The sequence below is a fragment of the Manis pentadactyla genome, chromosome 3, assembly GCF_030020395.1.
Source record: "Manis pentadactyla isolate mManPen7 chromosome 3, mManPen7.hap1, whole genome shotgun sequence".
In the NCBI taxonomy this organism is placed as follows: domain Eukaryota; kingdom Metazoa; phylum Chordata; class Mammalia; order Pholidota; family Manidae; genus Manis; species Manis pentadactyla.
Window position 1 is genome coordinate 199,769,152 of NC_080021.1, and position 27,375 is coordinate 199,796,526.

At 38.2% G+C, this 27,375-nt stretch overlaps 1 protein-coding gene across 9 annotated transcripts in view; it reads right to left on the reverse strand.

Moving 5' to 3' along the window:
• Positions 1–27,375, reverse strand: part of LPAR1 (lysophosphatidic acid receptor 1) — a 128,153-nt gene that overhangs the window by 29,792 nt on the left and 70,986 nt on the right. The window lies entirely within an intron of this gene.

The following is a 27,375-nucleotide window of genomic DNA, read 5'->3' on the forward strand; positions in this document are numbered from 1 at the left end:
TTAGTGGGTTCAATAGTAGAATGGAGGTGAGGGAGGACAGATTTCAATAAACCTCAGGACCGAAATAAATAAAATCTACTCAATCTGAACAACAGAGAGAAGAAAAAAAAAGACAGAGTAGCAGACACTGAGACAACAAAAGATCCAACATTCATATATATCATCAGAGTCCCAGAAAGACAGGAAAAAAAGAGTGAGTTTAAAAGAATATTCGAAGGAACAGCAGTTTAAAATTTCTAAATTTGGGAAAAAATATAAACCTAGAGATTCAAGAAGCTATATGAAACTCCAAAGAGGATAAACCCAAAGAAACATTTCACCATTAAATTCTGAGAACTGAAGGAAGAAATTTTTAAAAAGAATCTTGACAGCATCCAGAGAGAAATGACATGTTACCCATTAGGGAGTACCAATTCAAATAGGAGCAAATTTTCCATCTAAAACTATGGAGGCTAGAACAAGTGGCACATTTTCCAAATGCTGGGGGAAAAAAGAACTGTCATCTCCAAATTCTAAATCCAGAAAACCTATCCTTCAGGAATGAAGGGTTAAAAAGGATACCCTCATATGAAGGAAAACTAAAAGAATTTGTTGTTAGTAGATCTGCCTTTAAAGAATGGCTAAAAGAAAATTTTCAAACAGAAAGGAGATGGTGAAAGAAGGAATCTTAAAGCATCACAAAAGAAGGAAGAACAGCAAAAGGAACAGAAATATGACTATATACAATAGATGATACTCCTATGAGTTTTACAAAACATATTAGGTGACTGAAACAAACGCTGTACCACCACCTGATATTCAAGACAGTATTTAAATGTGGCCAAGGTAAAGGGACCTAAATGGAAGTAAGGCTTCCACACTTCAAAGTGGTGAAATGTTGTTGTCAGTAGACAGTGATAAGTCATGTACGCATATTGTAATACCCAGAGCAACCATTAAGAAAACAATATGGAAGAGAGAAACTCAAAAACACTGCAAATAAATTGGGAGGCAATCCTAAAAGCCCCAATCTACTTGGGCTTCTTTCTATCAGATGTCTGTGATCATTTACCAAATGGCTACAATGCTGAGCCGTCCTGTCTCCTTTGTAGGGCAGTGGTAACTCCTCCCATACTTGGTATAATGTGTTCCATAAAATAGGGTAAAATTATACTTCATTTGTATAAGGCAACTCTGACACTAGTGATTTTTTGAAAAGCTTCTTTCAAGCTATGTATTCTTTTCTTTAAGAGATAATTTCTGAGTAAAGACAATCATCTTTAAGATGATTATAAGAGTATCATCTCCATAATTTCACCCCATATTAGACATGCAAGCTTATCACCTTTTTTAATACGAATCCAAAACATGCCAAAATGGTCACCTCAAAAAATTATCTAATAAAAGCACACATTCCGATAATTCTGTGGTAGAATTTTTTTATATTTTAATATTATTCTTGGATTTGACCCTCACAGCTATTACGAGTTGATAAGCAGTTATCAAAGTATTTTAAAAACAGCTAGCTTTCTTCTAGGACAACATTTTAATTAAAGTGATTTTCTATATAAAATGTATAAATATATTCAGCAAATAAAAAGTATAATGGATATATATATAAAACATGAATTACGCATGGGAGCTCAACTTCTACAGTGGTAATGGATACACTTTAAGGGCCAACTTAAGCATAAAGAAAGTTTCTAAAAACTATGATATAAGGGGATCCCTCATTGATGCAAAATGGATTTGGATTGATATTTTAATTTCATAACTTAAAAAAACTAAAGTTAAGAATAAAACAACTTCTATGACTATCTATACAGTTTGTTATTACAATGTAGATACATAATCACAAAAGCTAGTATATTTGAAAACATTAAATATGCATTGATCACACTGCATTAACAAAGGGGAGAAAAAGATGACACCATATCAAATTTAAGAATTTGATAGCAATGATGTCACAGACAACCAATGTTTCTGATAACATTCCTTCCCACAAATACCATCATGGAACCATCAAGGGAGGGACAGAGAGAAGCCAAGACCAACAGATGTGGGAAGAGAACAACCTAGAATCTTTATGAGAGACGTGCAGGCCCATGCTGATGGCTCTAATGCACTTAGCAGTGTACAAGGTGAGAGACATAAGTTCCAGGCCTCCAATGCGATGGGCTCTTTGGTGGAAAAGACTACAGAGAAAGGAGTATAAAGAACCACATAACCACAAAGGCCAAAATAAACAGGTTATCTGCAAAGGGAGAATAATCAGACTGACCTCAGACTCTTCTATCTTCTAAGTGAGGGCCCAGTAAAGCAACATCTATAAGGGTTTGCAGGAAACATCCTGGTCCAATCATTTTCTATTCTGCCCTGTCGCTCCTACGTCAGGACAATAGGAAGGACGTCTCTGATAATGAGGCATTAATGTTCTGTGTGATGGGACTAAGGGGACTATTTCATTTTTAGTATTTCCCAGTGGAAGAAAATAAACATCATTAATAATAATGTGGAGACTAAAGCAGTACAAGAAGCAAAAACTAGGGGAAGTAGGATGGTTTGCTATTCAAAGAATATTTGAGATTTCTGATTTGTGTCAAATTATTCTAAAATTTGCATATCAAAAAAGGCTAAAATGGATTCATAAGAAAATTGTACTACAGCAGATAAATGCTAAGCTCTTTTTTCCAATCCAAATAATTCAGCCTACCATTAGTTGCTCCTTTATTTATTCTTGGGAAATAATTAATCAGTATTTTTACTTTCTTTTTTCCCCGAAGCATAGTTTAAGAATATCTCCAATTTGAACTATGAATGAAAGTGCTATTAATTTCAAATATTATTTAAATATTTAGAAATACTTAGTAAACAATTTTTATTTTTATTATTTTTAAAAAGTTAAGACATTCTTAGATGTTGCAATGGTTAATACTCAATAAAATATCAATAAACTATTATTTAGATGGGTAGTTTTACTATTAAGATCACTATGAAAATACCTTAATTTAATAATAATTTATTCTGTTATTAAAGTTTTGAAATAGAAAACTCCTATAGAAATTAATGCCTTATCACATAATATCTTTGAAAGAAATCTAGAGGCAAATAGACTAATAACCAAACAGAATAAACACATTTTAGTAACTGCATTAAATAGAACATTCTAGTCTTTCAGAGAGAGACTCATTAGGTGGTGGGGTTAACTAGACACTGTGAAGAAATGCCTTTTCCTCTGTGGACCAGAAACTCACTGACATGGACACACGTTCCCACAAGGGCTATCAACTCAGACAGTTCTACAGACGCTGAGAAGCCCACGTGCTGGAAATAACTTCACTGAAGCACAGGGTAGGTCTGCCTACCGCCCTTTCAGGAGAGGTGTTGTGCACCACTCACAGGAAAAATCCGATGGGACTTGTAGTTTGCATTTCAGGAGGGACAGGAGAACTACAGACCAGATCTGTATGATGCTGACCTCTCTTGGTACCTTCCCCATATCCCTGCTACATTCTATTTCTCAGTTGAGGTTGGAATTAAACACTGAATAGTACACAAAAGTTCTGGGTTGCTTGTATGAGGGACAGTGAGAAAGCAGAAAGGTGAGTGAAACACTATTTCAGTCTAAGAAAACCTCAAGCAGAAAACCCCAAGGGAGAGAGGAAGTGGACACCACTGAAAATCTGGGTCACGGAGGACTGAGGAAGAGGAGAGGCAAACACAGAAGCAATGCAGACACAAAATAGTTAAATCACAGGCTTAAAATACTTAATAGACAGTGGAAAGAAAAATATAACTTCTTTCCAAACACACCCTACTTTTGACCACCCATAAGCCTAGGCCTCTCCTTCATGAAATGAGTACAACTTCCTATCACAGACCTTGGACTTTGGGAACTTGGACAGGGCCAAGAATCTCACTCCCTCAGAACAATTCTGACTTCTTTACAGATGCAAATGCCTGATCCTGGACCCAAAGACAGAGGACAGAAATTTTGAAAAAAGACAATCCGTATCTTTTAGGGACAGTTTACAAAAAAAAAAAGAGAATTAACAAAGGTCAAAGACCTTTTTGCTGAAAGCAGGGTTCTCATTTAATTACTTTTACTTCTAAAAGCAGAGACAGGAGAGGCAAGATTAGACAAGCTACTCCCTTCACAAGAAAACTCTTTTTCAGTCATTGTCATTCAGGAAGCGCTGAAATTTTATTAATGGAGCTAGTGTTTGGAGAATCAGGCTTTCATCAGAACTGGCACAGCCTAAATTTGAACTATGAAAATAGAGCTATATGGGACTCTCTTGTCCCCTCCTGGCCTGAGCCAGGAGCTCTGTCATCTTGCTTTCTCTCTAAATAAAAGCTCTGCCTTGCTCTCCCCACAAAAAAAAAAAAAAAAAAAATAGAGCTATATGTCTTTTGCTGAAAACAATGTCTCAACATTAGTCTTTTCATTGATCAAAAACTGTGTCCACAGACAAGGGCTAGAGATTCCACTCTAAATGTCACCAGGACTGTGTCCTTCCTTTTCACTCTCCAGACGAGAAGGGCTGCTCTCATTTCACAGAATGCTCATCTTGCCTCTCTTGGGATTGCCCCAGTGTGTGAAAGGGCTGGCTTCACTGCACTGAGCAACTGGCCAGTCTTGGGAAGGTCAGATTTTCAGCTTCAGGAAGATCTGGCCCAGGATCAAGGCAAGGAATTTAACAGGCATTGAATGAGGACTCCAGCACAGACATTTTGCATTTATCCTTCAACAACACAGTGTACAAAGCAGCATCCATTGTTCTATTTCCCAAATGAGGAAACTGAAGTTGAATTTAGTTGACTGTCAAGCTACTGTTCAAACTGAAATTTGTGGTCAAATCCTGATAACACATTGTGTTCCCAGACCCAGAATTCTTCTTGCATATAATAGGTGTTATCTATCTATCTATCTATCTATCTATCTATCTAATCTATCTATCTATCTATCTATCTATCTATCTATCTATCTATCTATCTATCTATCTATCTATCTATCTATCTATCATCTATCTCTCTATCTAATCTATCTATCTCTATCATCTATCTCTCTATCTAATCTATCTCTCTATCTCTCTAATCTCTCTATCTCTCTATCTATCTATCTACCTACCTACCTACCTACCTACCTTCATGGAAATAAAATGTTGTAAAATGTTGAACTATCTGACACCCAGGCATTTCTTCCACCAGACTATGCTGCATGGAAAATGCAGACTTTTAGAGCAATCATGACATTAAGCCAGCAAAGGTAGTATTTACCACCTTTAAGTCAACTCCAGAGCCAAATCAGAAAGATTCACCCTAAGAGAAATGAAAATCAGCACCAACTTGTCACTGCACACATATTGATTCTAAAAGTCTCAAAGTCCAAGTTTTGCATAAGTAGTGATAAAAGGTGTTTAATATATATTTTAAATAAGTACATCCACTTTTAGCTTTACATATTACAAATGCATGTAATAACCAGACTAGACCAGCAGATAAGCACATGATATGCCCAAGATCAATAGCCCATTTTGGGTGAAACAAAATAAGTGAAGGAGAATGATGGGAAATAGCCTGAAAAGCTGCAATATGCTTTTGGAAAGATGGGATGTCAGCAGGGATCCACTTGAATTATTGATTAGGAAGATCAAAGTGACTATTTTGCAGGATGTACACAGAGGAAGGGTGAGATGCTAAAAGTGGAGAGAACGGCTAAGGAGTTCAGTTGGGCACCAGCTCTATTCCTCCACAGGAGTGCTGGCAGTTATTAGATTGTATTAACAAGACATGTCCACGCTTGACACATGTAACTGTCCTTTATCTTAGGCAGGAAATGAAGGACAAAAAGAAGTTCCCCATTGCTTTTTTCCCCTTGTGCTCACAAAGGATGCCATCATCTCAAAAGGTGCCTCTTCCCAGGGGGAAACAAGCTCCACACCCAGTAACTGACAAGATTCCAGCCCTTGCTTGGTTCTACTTACGTCTCCCTTTGTCTCCTTATGTAGCTGTCTCCCTAACTTTTCAACTGTTTTACCATTGTGTGCACAAACATCTTTAACAAATGGAAATCTACCAAACTTCTAGAACAATCCTGGTTATAAGACTAACCTGTGGTTACCTTTTTTCCCAGATAAACGGTCTTCTTAGCAAAGGAAACAAAATGTTACTTACATCAAAGATGCCTAATACAGCATGCAAACCGAAGACTTCTCTTTTCCACACCCTTTCCTCACTAGGCTCAGAAAGAAGTTCGCTTGATTTCACTTGCTCTGATGCTGCTTCTGTGTTTTCACTTCACCTTCTCCTTGAAAATGAATATTTTACCTCTTCAGTCTAAGTCACATGCTAATCCCATCCTCAAAAAATGGAATATGAAGTTAGTTCTAACCACTTGGCTTACACTGGAACTTGAGTGAAACAGACTTCACAAGTTAAAAGTCTGCATTTGGTGATTGGAATACAATAAAGGCCCCTCTGCAAACTAAATAGATGCGCAGCATATGGCTCCAGTGTTTAAGACACAGACACTGTCCCCAAGGATACTTTAAAGTGTTCTTAAACTACCTGTATAACTGTACTCTTAACTACTGTGTTTAGGATTGTACAGTTTTTCTTTGCCTTATTTTATTTTAAAACACTAATGTTTATTGCTATTTTATGATCATGAGTAATAAGTATAAAATGTCGAACACTTGAAAATTGAAATGTAGACTTTATATTTCCATCTTTGCAATCAGACCAGTGAACATCTTATACATATGCATAAATGCATGTACATGCACACAGCCACACATTTTCCCCTTAGAATCCTTAGAAGTACAAAGACAGTTTAGTCTTTATATGTACATTTTTACTTTTTTCCTATTTATCATCAATAATGAAACAGTAACTCACTTCCTAAAGAAAAGAAATTGAACAACTTTGCCTTCTTTTAGTTCTCACTGCTTGAGTGTCTAGCAACATAATAACAATAAATTATATTACAATTTTTAAACCATGGCAACAACAATAAGAATAACCAAAATAAAGCAAACAGGTTAAGTACAGAATGATATAATCCTATGGTAAAAGATTAGGCACGTGTTAAATGTTAAGGATAAAGGAAATAGTATCGAGTATGCTGTCAAGTTTATAACATGACTATATGTATTTATATGCATGTATCCACACACACATAATAGCCAGTTTCTACTGAGCCTTTGCCATATGCCTTGCACTGCGCTAAACTCACTGGATATACTTTCCCAAGTAGTCCTTGCAGTAACCTGGTGAGATAGGCATTCCTATCTATTTTGCAAATGAGGAAATTGAGATTGAGGGGGCTCAAGAAATCTCTCTGGGCAATTCAACTAATAAATGGTGGAAGAGCTGGGAGATGAATCCAGATCTGAATACCTCCAAAGGGCCTCCTTCCAAGCCACAAGGCTACACTGCCATAGGAAAATACACACTGGAGAGAAATGTCAGAGTAAAAGCGGTCAAATTCAGGATGACTTTACATTCTTATTCAAATATTTCTGTATAAGACACTGACATGGAATGTGATTTACTTTGATAATCAGGAATAAACTAGTGATTAGTAAATTAATAGCACATGCAGGCTTTGTAATTCAAAGCCATGAGGCCAAGATTACCCAGCCCCTTGCTGTGCAAGGCATCCTTCATTATCACGTCCAGATCCCTGGCTCAGCCGTGGGCTCTCCCCTGCCTTTCCTTGCAATTAAGGGGGAACAGTCTCCTGATGAGGCAGATGTCTTTCTACTCCTCAGGTTTCCTTTAGAGTGTTAATTACTCTCGCCCCAAAACAAAACAAAACAAAACTCCACTGACTTCAAACATTCTATACTTAACTAGAAAAAAATGTCTTCAGATGTTATCAAGAAATAAAATCTGAAAAAAAAAAAACCTTGAGAAAAGAACTATAATATAACATGCCTGGTGAGCTGCAAATTCATTTTTCTTGCTAAGCTAGAATAAAGATTCTTAAAGGCTGTTGGGAAAAACTAGAGCAGCCTACCTAGTGCTCTGTGGGTTCATTTTCAATGCTGTAACAACTCTATAGCTGGAAGATAAAGACAACTTCTTTTCAAAACACAATCCAAAAGATGGGAAAAGAAATCTTTAAACTTTCTTAAGTTTTTGGGGAAACGGGGCCATAAGTTTTAAAAAGACTAAGAAATACTATGCTGAACTTTACCTAGATTGACCCAACCAATGTGTTAGAAAGTCAAACCCCACAGAAGTGACTTCACGAACTGCATCTGCTTTGGCAGCAGGCCACCAGTCTCCACGGAACAATATTGTAAGAAATGACCTTTGGGACATGGCACTGCATGTGAACATTGTTAAGCTGTCCACTACATCGCACCATGGCCAATGTGTCCATCACAGAAGACGACCCATAGGAGAAATGTCTCTTTGGGCTCAGTCCTCAGAAGAGCTGGTTCTCCTGATTTTGCTCTATGGCTACCAAATCATGAGTCTGATTGCATTTATGTCTCTATCATCGACTGCTGGAAAGCATGCCCTTGTCTGACTCCATGTCACTTTCTTACATTTATTTTTCCCTTTCCCTCCTTTTTCTCACTTATTTTTAGTTCAATGTTGTCCTCTCAACCATGTGCATCTTTTTAAGCTGCCTTAAATCCCTTTTTATACAAGGTTAAAGATAAACAAACACAGGCACATACTCTACACACGTCTGTCAGACTGTTTATATAATACTGCTATTTGAACATAAAAATCACCCAGCATAAATGGAACCAGCATGTCTTCTACAGACCAAAAGGAGAAAATACATTTTCATTTCTATTTTAGCAGTGAGGTCCAAACACTGAATGTCACCCACAGGCCATTCAGCAAATGCTCAGATTACAAACTGACCCCAACAGGGTGACTGACTTATCTGCAGGGTCACAATTACATCGTGATTATGTGTTTTTGTGCCACTGTGTTCAGGAAATAAGTGGCTGGAGTATAAGGCTCATAGCTATTCTTGAGCTCCATAGACAAAGGGAACTGTCAGGCCAGAAATGTGACATTTCAAAAACAGAATGGTTGCAGGAAGTACAAATGAAGGAATGAGTCAAGAAATAGGACAATCAAGAGGGAGTAATGTCTCAGCAGCCAAAGGGAGAGAAAAATTCAAGTCAGATGTGTTAAATGATACATTCTTAAAGGAAAGACAGATATTTCTGGTGCAAATAGCTTTTTTTTCAAGTAAGTATAGACTTAAGTACATGATATTCTATCCTTCAGTCTTCCATCTAATAACATTAATTCCCTTTGAAATGGTGCTTTTCAAAAGCCAATTTTTTTCTCCAACAGTGCTCATTAAGCACATGGTACATATATGATGGACACCCTTATATAGTCTTCCTCCCTCCAACTCCTCCCCTACCCTATCCCTGTGTAATAAGAATCTGTAACTTGCTACTAACAAATAAAATATGGAAATGGTAACAGGAGTCACTCCCTTGATTAGGTCTGTTATATGACAAAGGTGAAGGGATTTTCCAGATATAATTAAATTGACTTTAAATTGATCAAAAAGGAGATTATCCTAAGTCAATTAGACCTAATGGATAAGATCGATAAGCTCTTTTAAAAAGAAACTAGAGGCCAAAGACTGGCAGCAGCAGAAACTCTCTCCATTGCTGACTCAGAAGCAAGCTCCTCAATAGCCACCAATAAATGAATTGTGGCAACCACGTGGGAGATCCTGGAAGCAGATCCTTCCCTTGGTAAGCCTCCAGATGAGAACACAGCCCAGTCAATGTATGGATTTCAGCCTTGTGAGACCCTGAGCAGGGAACCCACTAAGGCATGCCTGGAATTCTGACCGATGGAAACTGCAAGACAATAAATGGATGTTTTACCACTAAGTTTATGGCAATCTGTTATGCAGCTTAGAAAACTAATACAACCTCTAAAGAGAGTCAGATTGCATGGGAATTGCCTTCTACTTTAACCAAATGGAAAAAAATGGAATATAAATTTCAGACTTTTTTTTCAAGAGTTTCTAGGTATTTATCATTTATATTGTTTTTCTATAGCCTCCATGTGTATTTTTTTAAACCACTTTATTGACATATGACTGGCATCAAATTCTCAACTACTCGTATCTTGCTTAGCCAAGCTCTCCCACAGTAAATGTTTTGGATACTTAAAGGAAAGGTGCTTATCCATGATGCTTGGCTGGAGAACCACCATCTGGGGTCCTTATGAAGATTCAGTTCTTGCTTACCCAAAGAAACCTGCCTTTGGCCAGTTTGTGACTTCCACAATTTTAGCCTGGCCAGCCTGTGACCTCTATGATTTTCTAGTCAGGCAGCAGAGAATCAAACTACATCTCTAGATTGTCAGAGTGACCCAACTCAGCACACTCAAGTCTAGGCCTTCCACCCTGAAACCTTCAAGACCATTTCTTCTCCCCTCACCTGCTGTTTGCACACAAAAGCCACCAAACTAGCATGAGGACCAGCAAACTTCCTACAGACCTGAAGGAATGAGCCCAGGTTTCATTTCCATTGTTAACAGTGAGATCAAAACACAGTCTACGACCAGGCTATTCAGCTGCAACTCAATCCGTAATAGCATGTTCTCTCTGCTGTGTGCAAAATTATACCCTGATGATATATTTCCATGCCACTGTGCCCAGAAGGTGGTTAGGCAACAGTGGCTCGAGTACGGGTGAAGGGGTTAGGCATGTGAATGTTTGGAAAAACAAGGAATGGGGGAAGGGAAAGTATGTCTTTCTCTTTCTGAAGCTTTTTTCTGATTAGAAATCGAACTTTAAAAATTCTTGTATTATTTTGTGTGTATGATGAATGCAGTGTTTTGAGATGCAGTTCAAAGGCCAAGCATTTTCTCTTTCTTTTCTATGAGCAACAAAGCACTGGCAATTTTTTTTTCTCACTATTGTGATTCTTACATGCTAATTAAAACTACCATGACACTGAAATGCACTGGACTCAGCATAAACAGCAAATTTCCATTGCTTACAAAAATAAAGAGAATAACAATTGTTCTTCCTTTCCTTCTTTCTTTCCTTCCCTCTTTTCTTCCTTCATTTTTTAACTTTTGAAATATTAAAGGCAGCAACATAGTAAGGGAGCAATAAGAATAACAATGATCTTTTCTTTCCTTTCTACCTATAGGCCTTCTCTCCTTCCTCTTTCATTTTTAACTTATGAAATGTTAAAAGGTAACAAGATAGCAAGTTTGGAGCACTAGCACTGAAATTACAAATCCTGAGTTAGAGTGTGAGCTCCAGAAAATATTATCTTCAGCAATTCACATCATCTCTTGAGACTCACTTTTATCAACCCTAAAATGGGAGAAACAATATTTACACTATGGTACCTGTAAGGTACATATGTATAATGTCATGAAAACCTTATAAGATTAGATGTCTGTGAAGATACTTTAGTACATACAAATCAAATGTTATATGAATGTAAGATGCTTTTTCATTTTAATATTGACGCTTTCTCTCCTAAAGACAGGTATGAAATTTTTTAAATAAGCAGTTTGTTACTTTATTCCTAACAAAAATTAAAACATTTGAAAGTGAATTCCGTAATTCCAATAGTAACGGTTCACATTTAGAAAGTGGTAAACTAGAATCTTGAATCTAGATTCTTGGGCAAGCAAGAATTGAATATTCATAAGGACCCCAGGTGGCGGTTCTCAAGCCAAGCATCATGGACATGGAGGCAGTAATAACATTTACTAATGTCAGCATTGTGCTAAGGGGCACCACTTATTTTCTCATTTGATTCTCACATGAAGACAGACCTATTATCACCTCCATTTTACAGATGCAGAATCTGAGGTTTCAGGATATTAAGCAGTAAGTGGTAAACCTAGGACACAAAAGCCAACCGTCTAACCCAGAACCCACAACCCACAACCACTCACCTGCTTCAATTCCCTTTTCTGAGATGACATACCAACAACAGGGGCAATGAGATGTGGTATGGCCAGTTCTTTGTTGCTATAAGGCAAAGGGTACCCCAGGTGGACTGGGAGGTCTGGGGTGGAGGGCATGCCCACAGACAGATGCCTGAAGATAAGCCACATCACTGGCATACCACTTAGGGAGCCTACAACGGACATGATTCTTTCTGGAGTTGAGAACTAAAGGAGTCCGCTAAGATTCAGGGCATAGGGCTTGTCCCAAAGCCAGCTACCAAACCATATCAGGGCCTCTGGGACTGCGGCTCGGTCTGCAAGAATCCCGGAGTGGCTCCAGAGACTGCTGCCGCTTGGTGGAGATGAGGTGGAGGATGGCCCTGGGCAAGGGGGAAGGAAACTAGGCAGCTAAGAACAAGAAATTAATAAAAACAGGAACTAGGGAGCCAGAAGAAAACAAAACTGAAGTAAAGCCAGAAACCAGGAATACAGTAGGCCCTGGTTCCCAAACTGTGCTCCAGGGACCTTGAGTCCCATAGCTAATTTTAAAAAGCATTGTCACGTATTTTAAATTTGAGGACAACAGTGACACTCGACGTGTATCAAAAACATGTGAACTAGCAGCTTGAAGTAGTTCACAGTTTCAACATTAGATGGCATTACATTCCTTTCTCTGATATCATGTCTTTGCAATAATGTCTCCTATGATAAAAACCAAATATTGCCTAAAATTCAGTGCAAAACTGGATATGAGGGAGGCAGTGTCCCATGTGAGTCCAAATTTTGAGAAGTTGTGCAGTGTCCAACAGGTGCACACATCCCTTAGTAACTGCTGTTAAGAATGAGATAAGAACGAGTTTCTTTTTTAATGTATGTGTTTTGGTTTTATGAAATGCTACAATTTATTAGGGCCTATATACTTATTAAGTTGATTTGACCACTTAATAAATAAAACCATTAAGTATTTCTTTTGGTCTATAAGCACTGTGAAAAAATTATTGAGACAATAGGGGCACTGAAAAAAATCACAGGAATCTCTATATTAGGCATTAAAGTTGTCTAAGGAACACAGAAAAGTGGAGGATCTAGGAAGGGAGCTGTGTTATCTGTTTTCGGATTCTTCTGGGACCCCTTACACAATCCAAGGAAAACCTGTCCCACTGTGTCCCAGAAAAGTGATGGACCCTGATCCTTCTGGACTGCCCCTTCTTCTCACAATAGAATGAAGATCTATACAATGAGGATTAACTCAGGGATTTCTGGTTTTAACATAGCAATGTGATCATTCAATGAAAACACCAAGTTATGTATTTTATAGTAGTATTTATGAGGTACTTTCATGCCAGGCCTCTTACATAATAAATCCTAATCTTTTGAGGTTTTACTGTTTCTGCCCTGCCTTTCATTATATAGACAAGGAAACAGAAGCTTGGAGCAATTGAATACATTGCCCAGATTGACTGTGCTAGCACATAGTAGGGCCAGGATTAGAATCCAGGCAGTTGGCACTTCAGAGGTAACCCATATTCCTGCACTATACTGCTCAGCTGTTAGGCCTTTGGGTTTCTAAAGACATAAATATACATTAGACTTTTACATGGAATAAAGCACTTCAAAGTAGGACAGATATTGAAATGGGACTAAATGCATTCTGACTTTTGTTTGTTCTTCTTTTCTAAATCCCAGAAAAGTTTCCATGTCTTCCCAGGTTTGCTAATGTTTAGCTTCATGATTAAAATTAATGTAAGTGGTTAGAACAACATGGTTACAAAAAGCCATCCAATATTGGCATGAATGTAACAAAATATTCTCATTCCCTTGTAGTAGAAGTGTAAATTGGTACAAACTTTCCAGAGGACATTAAACAATAAGTAATCAAGATTCATAAGGTCTCAGAAGAGTAAAGATTCATAGTAGATATTTTTCTCAGTGATATAAAAGCAAAAAAGAGAGAGGGGGTGGGGCCGAGAGATAAGGCCTAAATGCCCAGTGATTATATAATATCCATCATTTGGATGTACTGAACTTTGTGTAGAAAACTCATGTTTTCAAAGACTACTTAATGGCATGGTAGTATGGATAGAATATTTTTTAAAAGCATGCAACAAAATTGATTGTAATGTATGATCTCAATTGTAAATTACTAATTGGAACAAAGGACTGGAAAAAAACTTGCATATTCTTTTTAGTATTTTGGTTTTTCTCTGAAATGTATAGAATTCTAAATATTTTTAGTTTTAATTTCTTAATTTCTAATTTTCCTTCTTTCCCCCAATGAATGTTTTACTTTAATAATAAAGAAAAAAGTAATAAATATTATTAGAACAGGGTTCAGTACTTAAAAGGATAAATGCAGTCTAACAGAATACTGCACTCCTTGAACATCACCTGCTGTTTAACACTCAACTCGCAAAGCTCATTTACATAAAGCTTTCCTGATTACAGTATTGAGAGAAGTCTCTCCCTCCCCTAAATTCTCATACAGCTTCATCATCTGTACTTCTTCGGTATCTTTTTCACCCCTTGCCTCTTATAACAATCATCCACATACATGCGGCATCTTTCCTACCAGGCTGCGGGCTTTAGGATGGCAGAGCCCTACTCGCCTCCGAACTGTTCCTGCCAGAAGCCTTCCTGCCATTCCGCCTTGTAGTGCCGTCATAGTGGTACATGAGTTGGGGTGACACATTTTGATTTTTGTTATCCCAACATGCAAGAGGCAATGTATGTCACTTGAACTGAATTGGCTTATATGTCATCTCAGTGTACTTTTTGGCACCCAGGGGAAAGAACTAGGTCCAGTGGGTGACACCCTAGAAAATAGTTCCTTCCTAGATTTTGGTTCAGTATATATAATAGTCCATCTATCTGAAGACAGTCTGGCCTCTAGGGACATAAGAGTGTTCCTTGCATCCAAGATGTTTGAGCAGAGGCTGAAGGACCATGTGTCATTACTAGTGTACAGACAAGCCAAGCCTGGCTTTGGAAGAGGGTGTGAAAGGCATAATCCTTATGGGCTCATCCCACACCAACTTTCAGGATTCTACATTCATTCATTGGTTGAGTGAATAATTAAGATCAACGATGGGTGAATGACAAACTAATGGTTTGAATCCCCATACAGGACCTCAGCTCCCTTTCTGTGGGCAGACAGTGGGGAAATGCCACTAGAGATAGACAGGCTGATAAGAGAGGCAAAATGGTTCCAGGGAATGACGACCCTAAGAAAACAGTTCCGCAGGATAACTGCAGCCAGTCACAGGTGGCACTTCCATGAATGCAGAGGAATAGGTAAGGCGTGAGAACTCCATGTTTACCCAAACGTGTGCCAGACAGCATTCTAAGCACTCTAACATATCTCATTTAACTCCCAAAACAACCTCCCATTTGAGCAGAGAGGATAAGTAACACTCTCCCCAAACACAGATGGGGAACAGAAGCTCAAAAAGGGCAAATATATTGCCTGAGGTCACAAAGTATATATGTCAGCTGAAGTAGTTTTTAACCCATGTACATGTTAAACCTAATCCCATGCTCTTTAGATTGTGCCATGCTGCCTCCTGAAGAAAATGAAAGAAAACAGGGGACAGGATTTTCTTCATGTAACCTATGAACCACTAAACGATCGATTTATCCTTTTCTGTAAATGTCTCCATACAACTGTACCATGGTAACGCAAAAACAAATGCTGTTGCTGTCTCTCTTCTCTTGGAAGGATTAAAAGTTTCTCCTTAGAATAATATAAAATCACATGTCTACCTGAAAAAATCTTAGATGCCATGATTTCTCAAGTTACCTTTTTAATCAGTCATTTGCCTTTTCAATTGTTATATTAAGGGAGACAAATTTTCCTTGGGTGATAACAATTCATGTGGATATTTCAAATATTTTAAGAGGGAAGTCTGTTTAGTACAAAAATATCCATTTTCTTAAATAGCAAGCTCTTCAAGAGCCAAAAATTTTACCTTAATAAAGTTTTCTCCCTAACTCTCCCTAACTTTATTGTTCTCTCCCCATCCTCTCCCGGGCACAGCAGGTACGCCAGCACCCACGTGTGGAGGCAATTACAGTTTAAGTGTGATTACCAACAATGTGTCCATTTTGGTGGAAAAGGTGAAATATAGACTTGAGAAATGAGCAAGAGCAGGTTTAATGCCAGGTTTATGTCACTGAACAATGGATGCCTGGATACCAACACAAAGATTCTGCTTCAGTAGGTCTGGGCTGGGGCCCAGGAGTTAACCTGTTCAACAAGCATCCAAGTGATTCAGATGAGGGTGGTCCTTGGGCCACATTCAGAGAAATACTGACATATTGAAGCCCCTCGTGGTACAAATGAGGAAATTGTGATTAAGGTTAAGTGGATGCTCAAAGTAAGTGGCAACTCCGGAGTTAGAATACAGTTAATGCTTTTGCAACCACATTATACCACATTTCTTCCTTAGCATTCCAAACTTTTTTTGCTCACTGCTCTATAAACAGCAGCTGCAAAAACATTCGTAGCTTACATTTATGTGACACTTACTATAAAGAGAGCTTTTGCAATCATCATATATGATCTTCACAAAAATATATTACCTGTATTTGGCAGACGAGGGAACCGCAATTCAGAGGGATTAAGATTCTAGCTTAAAAATGTATATGTATATTTGGGGCAAAGCAGTAGAACTTAGAGTCTTGATGATTAGTAAGCACTCAAATGTTAACCATTATTATCCTTTTTTTTAAAAAGAAACTCTCATGAATACTGACCCAGCAAAAGTTAAAATTGGTAGAAAACCTGAATTAAAGATAAAATTAATAGTCAAACTGTTCACAATAAAACCTACTATATATTAAAACCTATAAAGTAAAGTCTTTTTCATAAAATTCACCTATAAAATAATGCTGGGAGAAGTAAACATGAAAGAAAAATGAAAACTCACATGGTAGACACTTCACTTGTTACCACTGATTTTTTCAGACTGATAAATTTTAAATTCATCTTACAATCCATACAAAAATATTTTGCTTCTCTTGAAAATTTCATTTTAAATCTGGAAAAAAAAGTAGCAAACTAGAAATGTTTTAACTGTGCTATATATCAAATTGTTAAAGGTATTTAAGTAGGCTAATGACATACTCCAGAAGACCTCAACAAAAATTTAATGTTACTCTAATTCTGACTTAAATATCTATATTCACAAAGATAGTACAAAAATGTCCTTGAGTTCTAATCAAAACAATGGGTCTAAATATTCCATAACCTCGATAAATTACCTAGTAATAATGCTACATACATTACTGAAGTTATAAGTCAAAAGTTGCTGAGGCCCAATGCATTGAACATATAATGTAAACCATTTATTATGTAATATAGACAGATCAATACATGGAAATGCATGTATCTTCTAGCTCTGCTTCTCATTTTTTCTGCTCTTGCTTCTAATGTCTTTTAATTGTGTACTTTGGCAAGATTTCTTGCCTTAAAAGTGTTAGAACCAATTCACATTGAACTAAAATATTAAGAAATTTCATTATAGACTATCAATCTTATTATCTTAACATAGCAATGTAATAATCTATACTACAGTTAGATTTAATGTTCACATTTGGTTTCGACAGCATTCTCCATTCTAAACAAGGTGTCTGTCTATTAGTACTTGTAAATACGCCACAGTATATGCACAGGGCCTTAGACATAGTGTTTTTTCATGAAAACATCTTCACTTTTTAGCCCCCAAGACATTAGAATTTGCCAAATTAAGTAAAGCTAGTGCTCCAATCTCTACGACTTATTTGATCACCGTGTATGTGCTCTGTAGGAGAGCCAAACACAGTCTTTCCTGCTTCCTTTCAGAAACTCACTGATTCCAGCTCCTCGAATTACAGGCAGCTTTTCCTTTTCAGCTGGGGCAATCTACGAAGGAGCATTCCCAGGCACCATGTGCTCAGCAAGGTTAGCAAAGCAAATCCCCCCAGCACAACATGGTGAATCACTTGCTGGCTACGGCAAAAGCTCGTCAACTTTTCACTTCATCAGTTTCCTGTGCGGGTCCTGTAAGGCTGGGCTCCTAAGTGGCTATCTTCCCTCTCCCAGAAGAAAAGAAAATAGCTCGAGCAAATAAATTCATGCCCGCCACATGAAGAGAAGCTTTTTGAAGTGCAGAAATGCCTGTTTAGAATGAACTCATGGAAAACCCTACTTAAAATTCAGTGTTCTTTGTGTCAACAAAAGTCTACTTGGGCAGGATAAATAGGTGAAGCCATGAATTTCCAGTCTCCTGATGCCAGATTAAATCCCACTTTTTCAAAAAGCCCCTGTTACTGCTGTGTCACCCTATTAGAACTTCATATTTGCTTTGGATCATTAGAACATCTCCTCTATTGGTGAAGGAGACTTGCCAGGGTTTGAGTAAAGCCATGACCACACTCAGTCTAGACACTATCATCTTTACTAAAACACATGAATAAAAAGTAGCTTCTCAGAGGCCTAAGGCTCTAGGTTAGACCTCAAAGAAAAAAATATCAAAGGAACAAATAGAAGAAAAAAATCCTTTGTGTATATAGAAAAATAGATTTCAGTAGAATACTTTTTTACAGAGCATGACAAAGAAAACATAAAAGGAGGGAATAATTCAGTTTTGAACTGGAGGTATAGAATATTACCTGTTCATAAGCATATACAGTTTCTGAGGAACAGATATAAGATTCTATAGACCACATATGTCCTTTCATTTCTAGACAACTCAAAATAAAAATCAGAAATATTAAATATGTGAAACCCCTTGTGTACTTCAAATGATTTCCAGGATAATATGAAACCTATAAGACAAAGAAAAATCTATGTAGAGAGAGTTGCCATCAAAAATGCCTTGTTTCCCATCCAATGCTGTGGGTGTTGGGGTTGCCACATAAAATACACAATGCCCAGTTAATTTTAACTTCAGATAGACAATGAATACTTTTGTTAGTGTAAGTCTGTCCCATGCAATTATTTTTATCAGCTAAATCTGGGAATTCTCATGCATGTACGTGTGTTTATCCTAAGCATAGGTGTCAACATTTTCTGACAATGATCTTTCAGGTACTAAATCATGCACATCATTATAGAATCCTTCTTACTGTCCACAGGATGTTGATCTGCACGTGTAAAAATTCATCTCTTTCCTTCTAGGTCAGTAACCATTCACACTCATTTACTTCATAACCAATTTGATGTCAAACTGCTAACTATGGTTAATGCAAATAAGTGAATGTATTATACTAGTGTAAAATGTAGGCAAAAAAATTAGAAGCGCAGTACTGTTTTAAAATAATGCAAACTTCTCCTCCCACCCCCAGTAATTGATGTGAGATGTGCAAACCTAACAGTCTGGCTGTTCACAATTATATTGCAATTAATTATGCATGAATTGCAATAAAAGGAAGTGATTGAATATTTAATTCGATTCAGAGTTCAAAGCATATCTAATGGAAATAATTTCTTTGCCTGAGTTCACATGGCAAACTCCTGTCCATCACAGAAGTCGTTCCTGTATCACCTTCAACATGAAGTCCTTCCTGACATTGCCCAATCAGAACACAGTGCTGCCCTAGCCCCTTGAATATTATATTTACCATATTATATTTATCAAAATTATCTCTCATGATCTACTAAACTGAGAGCTCCTTGAGAACAGGGTCCATATTTCCACTGACCTCTGCATCCCTACTCCTTAAGAGGGCCTAGTTGACATTCAATACATGTTTCTTGACAAAATAAACCATCATTCACCAGTTCACACTGGAGCTTGAACTTAAAAAAAGTCCTTAACAGAATGTGTAACTGCCTTATAACTATCTTGTAACAGATATTCCTTTGAATGAGACTCAGTATTAAATCACATTGAATTTCAAGCTACACAGGTATATTTCTATTTTTACTAAGGAATCTGTAAAACTCCATCCAGAAGAAAAGGTATATTTCATTTATTCATTCAACAAATATTTAAAGTTTGCTAAGTCCTAGCCCTTTTTCTAGGTGCTGGGAACTAAAATAAAGCTCTGCCATCCTGGAATGTCCATAATGATACACCAAAGAGATTCACAAAGTAGCAGTGAGAGTTTAGAGGAAGAGTTAAATATCCTTTTCTTCCTGGGTGGACAGTGAGAGGCCCAGACCACAGGAATCACAGGTGGTCACTCTATAAAGTTGGGACCAACTGGGGAAGAGCAATAAAATCTCAGGACCCCATCCATTTGCCATTTCTTCCATTTGTGCCAGACAGGGTCCTTCACCGCTCATCAAAGGGGAACAGAGGAGTGCCCTAAATGGTGGTTGGGCTGTCCTAGCACTGCAAGGACATCTGAGGGAGCCGAGGACCCTTGCTAATGGAAATTGACAAAGTGGCCTGTTTCATTTCAAAATTTATTTTAATGTTCAACACCATTTTATCACCCTCAGAGAGTTACCAGATCAAAACTGCTATTTCTTACGGTGCTATATGACTTTTCATACACAGAGCTGACAAATAAGATACAGGTGACTCTGCAGTATAGATGGATCTTTTTCAAAAAGCAAAGGCCACTCAGAATACAATTTACAGACCGTTATTAGAGCCACCAGTTGCTAAAACACAACTGTACTTCTATACCGCGTCATAGAAGCAAAGAGCCTCCCCAGCCACCAAACCCCCATTGTGTGTAAGCTGGTGTGTGCGTATGTCAGAGAGACGAAGGTAGGGGGGTGGACATTGCACGTGTGGACAAGACCTGACAGCAGTAAGAATACTTGCTGCCATTTAATAAGTGCTTTGCATGAGCTCGATCCAGGGCTAAGTGTGCTTTACATGAACCAGCTCATCTAATACTCAAAATACTCAATGAGAAAGGCCCTACTATCCTTATTTTATTAATTCTGGAATTGAGGCCCAGAGAGGTTGTCATTTACTCATGGTTATGAAACAAGAGAGGAATCAGGACTTAAATTCCCAACTCTGGCCTTGTTACAAATCTAAGGTCGCAAACCCTAAGCAGCAGTGATGCCCAGTGGTCACCACAAATCACTCACAGTGATCTGCATCTTCTCACCTTTAATGATAAGGACAAATGACTGCTCAAATTCATCCTGGGACAGACAGGAGTGTCACCTAGACAAGGTCTGAGTCACCCTCATCCAACCTAAAATAAGAAAGAGCCCCATGGTCTGGCTGCTGTGTCCACACTTCAAAAGGAACCCTGTTAGGGTTTTTTGGGTTTTTTTGGTATTTTTGTTTTTTTGTTTCTGTTGAAAAGTTTCTTCTAAGTGAAAATATTTGAATGGAGTTGGGCAACAAAAAGGTATAAAGAGCTGGTATTTGCAAGTGGTTTTCTCTTTTGACAGAGGCCTAGGATTTGGGGTCTGGGCAGCGCTGTGGGGCTCCCGCAGGACGTCCCGCCTGACCACGCCTGCAGCGCCAAGCCAGCTCTGGGGCTGGCTGAACAGTCAAGGCTCTCATGAATATGCTCTCAGGTTCCCCCTCAAAGAGGCCTCAACAGGGATGCCACGGGGACCTGAGGAGACTTGGGGCCACTCTGGCTCCTCCTCAGAGCAACAGGATGCGCAACTGGTCACCTGTGGCCAGGGAATAAGAGACTCTTGTGTCCATTCCCTTCCCCTGGAAGCAGGGCCAGCTGGGGAACCTTCCCTTCCTGTCAATGCAGCTCTCTGCTGGAGAATAAAGAAGAAAAAATCGCCTGACACTCTCCCCTCTAAATATGCTACTTCTTTTAATGGTGCACCAGTACAGCTAAAGCTGATCATTAAAGAAGTTGATATGAAATCATAGTCCTTTGCTCTTCCTCCAATTCTATTTCTGTTTTTCTACCAGAAAATTCTATGTGGCTAATCTACAGTAGTTATGTCCTTACTTTATTTATAGGGTAATGAATAGGACTCTCAGTAATTTTGGAAATCAAAGTAGCCAACTTCATCCTCCAGATGAAGGTACAGAGAAATTAATGCAAAGAGAAACTTGCCCAGAATCAACCAGACATTTAATGACAGGGTCAGGAGCAGGTCCCAGAGGCATCCCGTCTCAATGAATGTTAAGTGGCAACACACACACACACACACACACACAGCCACCCACACTAGGTAAGAGATAAACTTAATAAAAAGCCAAGATAAATTAGAAATGAATACAATGCTGTTATTAAGAAAGCTAACAGGATGCTAATATCTGTAAAAACTATGTAACGTACAAGTAATTCAGTTTCCAAAGACTTTCGTCAAAGCTTCATTACAGAGATTACCAGATAGTTATAATGAGACCAAACTCAAGGGGACCCTTTCTGTGGGTGCCAGGTACATTTATAGCCAGTGTTTACACTTCATCCTGGCTGGCCACATAAATACATGTTGATGTTTACAAGGAAGAAAATGTCAGATGTGTGGATGGGAATGAACAAGCTGGAGGCCTGCACAGCAAGAAAAGTACCTTATTGGCAGTCAGCAAACCTGGGTCTGGGTCTGGGCCGGCAGCTAACTCAGACCCAAATGTCTCAATTAATTTGGGGGCTTCACTCTCTTTATTCATAAAATTTGGGAGTGGGATGGTGTGATTTTTAAGGACCTTTTCAGCTTTATAATTCAAAAACAGGACAGATCTTTATTTTTTAAAATATCTACCAAGTTACATCGTTTTTACACACATTAGCATCTTGTTAGCTTTATTACTAACAGCATTGTATTAATTTCTCACTTATCTTGGTTTTTTTATTAAGTTTTTCTTTACCATCTTTACACAATGTGGAAAAGTCCAGTGTTGAGCTCTGCTTTTAAAAGGTCAAAAGAAAATTTAGAAAGAATATAAATAAACAAACAGAAAGCAGAGCCTAGAAGGAATGGGACCATACATCCTGGGTTGACCAGACCAGTCTTGGTTTATGCCTGTTGACCCAGTGTCCCAACCAGTTAGTGCCTGTTTTCACCCCACAAAGTGTCTCAGTTTGGATGATAAATTACATGGCTACCCCTATAAGGAATTGGTGTTCTTTACCTTGAGGAATCCTTCAGCATCTCAGATCACCTACAAAGCAGAAGCTCAAACTCCTGAGTACGTGATGAAGCCTTTGACACTGGTCAAAACTCCACCCAGCACACCCACCATATGCTAATCACACCTGACTGTGTTCAGTTCCCCAAAGGTGAAGACCGTTGCTCCTGCTATTGCTTAGCTTCTCCCCCACCCCCACCCCACAGGATGGCAAGCTCCTCCACCTGCATCAAGATCAGGACTGTATTGCCTCTTCGGGGAGGCCTCCCTTCCCTCCACTTGTCATCTCTCCACCCATACCTCTACTAGCAACCAGGACCCAACTGTTTTGCAACTCTTAGTCTCCTCTACAACACCAAAGGCTCTGTGCAGAATGGAGCATACTTTCTTCAATGTTTTTTATCCCTTAATACATCATTAGCACTCACAACATGTTTGTTGAATTAAATTGAAAAGAGAAGTACCTTAAGATTTTATAACAGAATATTGGCAAAATTATCTTTCATCAGAGTGAACAAGAAAAGAATGGGCTTAAAGTCATCGAGACCCTGCCACTATTACTCTCAGCAAAAGTCTCTTGTATGTTATGTGGAGAGTCAGGGTCCCATGAGGAAAGGTCATAGTCTACAACAATTTTACAGCTGAATTCCACTTCTGACACCTACAAAATGAATGATAAAATGGGGGAAATACAATTTTCGTTGGCATAAGGTTATGAACAGTGCCTGAAGAGCTGTGCCGAGTATTGGCCCCAGCACAGAGCACACAGGTAATAAGTGGTAATTTAGCTTCAGTGGTAATTATTTCCAGCCAGAACAGATCTAACTAGAAAAAGTGTCTCCCTCTTCTTCCCCAAAGAGATAAAGCAAAATAAATCCATGCAGGGCTTCTGTTTCTTGCTCTGCAAACAAAGACTAAGATGCAAAACCTCCACATCATTATTTTCCCTTTCCAATCTGGTTTTCCTCTTTTCTAATTATTCCCAACACAAGTGTCGTCACAAAGAACATAGCAAGAAAGGCAAGGGCTTACCACTCAAGATAGACCGTGGTCAAATAAGGAAGAACTTCTAGACTGCCACTCTGATTCAACTGTGGAACAGACTCAAAAGGAATTCTTGGTAAAATGTCAAGTTGGGAGAATTCAAGCAAGGCGCAGGATTATATGACTTCATGCTGGGACAATGAACCCTCAAGTTAACTACACCTTGAACAAAACACTCCCTTAATCAGAAGCAGTCACTTACTGGTGTTCCAATACCAAACAGTGGAAAAGGGCTGATGGAATGAGTCATGAGCTTCATCATGAGATGCAAAGGGAAGGAATGCTCTCTTAAAAACTTTCTTCTACCCAGGAACAAAGCACAGGCATCTAGGCAGTATCAACAGAAACAAATGGAATCACAATGTTTCTATTTAATAAGACAGAGACAGTGCTGTTCAAACCTTGTAATAAACTGCAGCTTCCTGAGGAGCTTCTATTAGAGAGAGAGGCAGGAGCTGAAAACCACACAGACTTTAAGCTGAAACCAGAGTGCGTGAAATGTATTCTAGCTCCTGTATTTAACTAGCTGTGCTACCTTGAGCAAGTCACCTAACCTCTCTGAACCACAGTTTTCACCTCTGCAAAATGAGGATAACAAACAGATAATGGTACCTATATTCCATAGGGTTGCTATTTACAAATTCTAATTTCTAAGGTAGAGTAGTGCTGGGCACATGATCAGTGCTAAATAAGAGTTTGATAAATAAAAATATTAAGATGCAGTCTACTCACTCAAAAGTAGGTTATTTACAACCTTGTGCTTAAAAACTGATACTGATATTGTCATCATCAATCTCAAAGATGTCTTTATTTTATCTTGATTCCTAGGAATTCAACTTGTTGACCAATAAATCCCTTGTTGTTCATGAGGACTGAACATCTTGAGGTAGTGAAATGGAAACTGAAGGTTTGCTACACAGTTATGATTATAATTGGAATCACCCCAGAACAAATGAAAGTAAACAGATTATTTATTGTGCATCCATTGTGGCCAGTCACTTTCCAAGCTGTTGTATTTGATTGGAAGGCACAAAACATGATAGGAGTGTAGGTAGGTCTGGCTTCTGCCACTCGGCTGAATAAAGTGGGATTACCTTAGTGACTTCACTATGGCTCTCTGGTCTTCGGTTCTAAAGGCTCAAAAACTTGGTTCTGTTACCACATTCACTTAACAATTTTTAATGAGCACCTTCTTTGTGCCAGACACTACGACAGGCAATGTGGAGAAATAGACAACACACCATTACGATGCCTGCCTGCCACCACAAAGACAATCCAGCAGAGAAGATAGATATTAAAACCCTAATATGCACCATAAAAGCATGATTGTCAATAAGCTCATTTACAATGAGAAGAGTTTCATGTAAACTAGGATTCTTATTCCTACAAGACCAACCATCTCTTCCATGCCATCATGACTGCACAAAATTCACACAGGGGAGTACGTTGTATGAATGGCACTAGGTTTCATCTTGACCAACACCTTGATTAGGATTTTGAATTCCCTAAGTTTTCCAACCAACCACTATCTTGCCCTACTGATTCTCACATTCTCACTGCTTTTCTCAAAAATGCCACAGTCCATTTATTTAGCTTTTCCTTCCTATAGTACAATCACATACACATCTTGCCTCACCAAATTTCTTCACCTGTCACCCTGATTGGAGTTTTCCATGTTCTAAAACTTCTTCCATCACACCTCTAGGAATAACCCTACTTATTCCAGTGGTGGTTACATGCATTCAATCTTTGTGAAGTCTACTAGTTAAACCTCAGAGGGCAACATTATTTCCGTCATTCTCAAGTCTGGGCTTGGTGTGATGGGGTGGAAGAGGCACTCAGGGCAGATGTACATCAAAACACTGCCCCATAAGCCCTCAAAATAATTCTCATTTAATCTACATAACAATCTGATAAGGCACAAAAGTTAATTTTATATGAATTATTAAAGCATACTACACACCAAAATAAAGCAAATACACAAAGATCAAAATTAAAACAAGAACTTGGCAGGTTCATAGTCCAAGTTCAGTAGTCATTTTCTGCTGGCGGTTCTATGAACTAAACAGGGTGTGAGATGGTAACAGGAAAGGCACACCCACATGAAAAGATGCAACCAACATTTATATCACCAGCAAATAAATATCTGAGTCAATACAGAAGTAAAATATCTTGGGTTACTTAATTCCATACAAAAATAGCATGCACGGTAAACTGTGCTTCATTTATATCACAGTAAATGTGTCCCTGTGGTAAGGATATGCTCAAGATTTGGGGGGTTAATTAGACAAATAGGATACCATTTTATATTTCTACTAAACTTCATGGGTTGGAGTAAGATATAATCTCACATCTGTAGTGATGGAGTCCCCAGTGGGGATATTATCTGGCCAGTTAGGTTCAGACAGGCTTTAGTTGTGCCAGCAATCCCAAGGCCTTGTCTTTAGTCTCATAGGTCTACCAGAAGGTCACAGTCAGGATACTCAGATATGGTCTCCTTGATGTGTTGCGCTAACCATAGATGGGACCAATGCATCAGCCAGAATGCTGGCTTATTTACCCTTAATTAGGATTCTGTCTTTCCAAAGGAGCCACCCAATCCAAGGTTACATTGACTCAACACCGCTTTACCAACTGGAGCAGAGTATTGGAAGAACTTTCTGTTATATTTCCATGGGGAAAAATGAAATGCTAAAGATTACTTAAGATATTTTTTTAATGTGATCAAATATGAACTTGATTATAGTCTCTAGAGTAAATGTAATTCAATAGGGGAATGTTAAAAACAAATTCTCACTGAGTGAACTTTTGAAACAGGTGCATAAGTTCTAAACACAATGTTCTGCATGGGTCCTCTTTGGGGTACATCACCAGGAGTCAGCACAGGGCCTGGAACTTATTATATACTCTTGGATTACTTTCTGAGTTCATGAACTGATAAATAAATATGTTCCTCCTGATTACTACCATGAATTTTTCATCCAGGAAGAACAATAGTTATTTAAAAGCAAAATTATTTGAGTGTACATAAAAAAGTAAAATCTTGCTCTTCACCTTGAAAAATGAATTAACTTCCACCACTAAAAACAGAAAATTAATGGAAAAAACATAAGTTTTCATAAAGATGACTGTCACAGAATGCTGTTAATTCCAATCCATTTGTGTAGTAAATCTACAGAAAACCCTAATGATACCTACACGTATGTAGTAACAATTACAGACTGTGAAAGATAACATTCAGAAAGACTCATAAAAATATATATGAAAGCACATTCATATTCAATAAAAATACTTTCTATGTGAAAATGTGTAATAGAGAGCCCACAGGCAAAAGTTCCACAATTTGGGCTATAAGGAAACTTCAAAAGCAGATATTTTCAATACCTGATAGCCAGACTCGTCAGTGACATCTTTCACATCACCTTCATTTGTA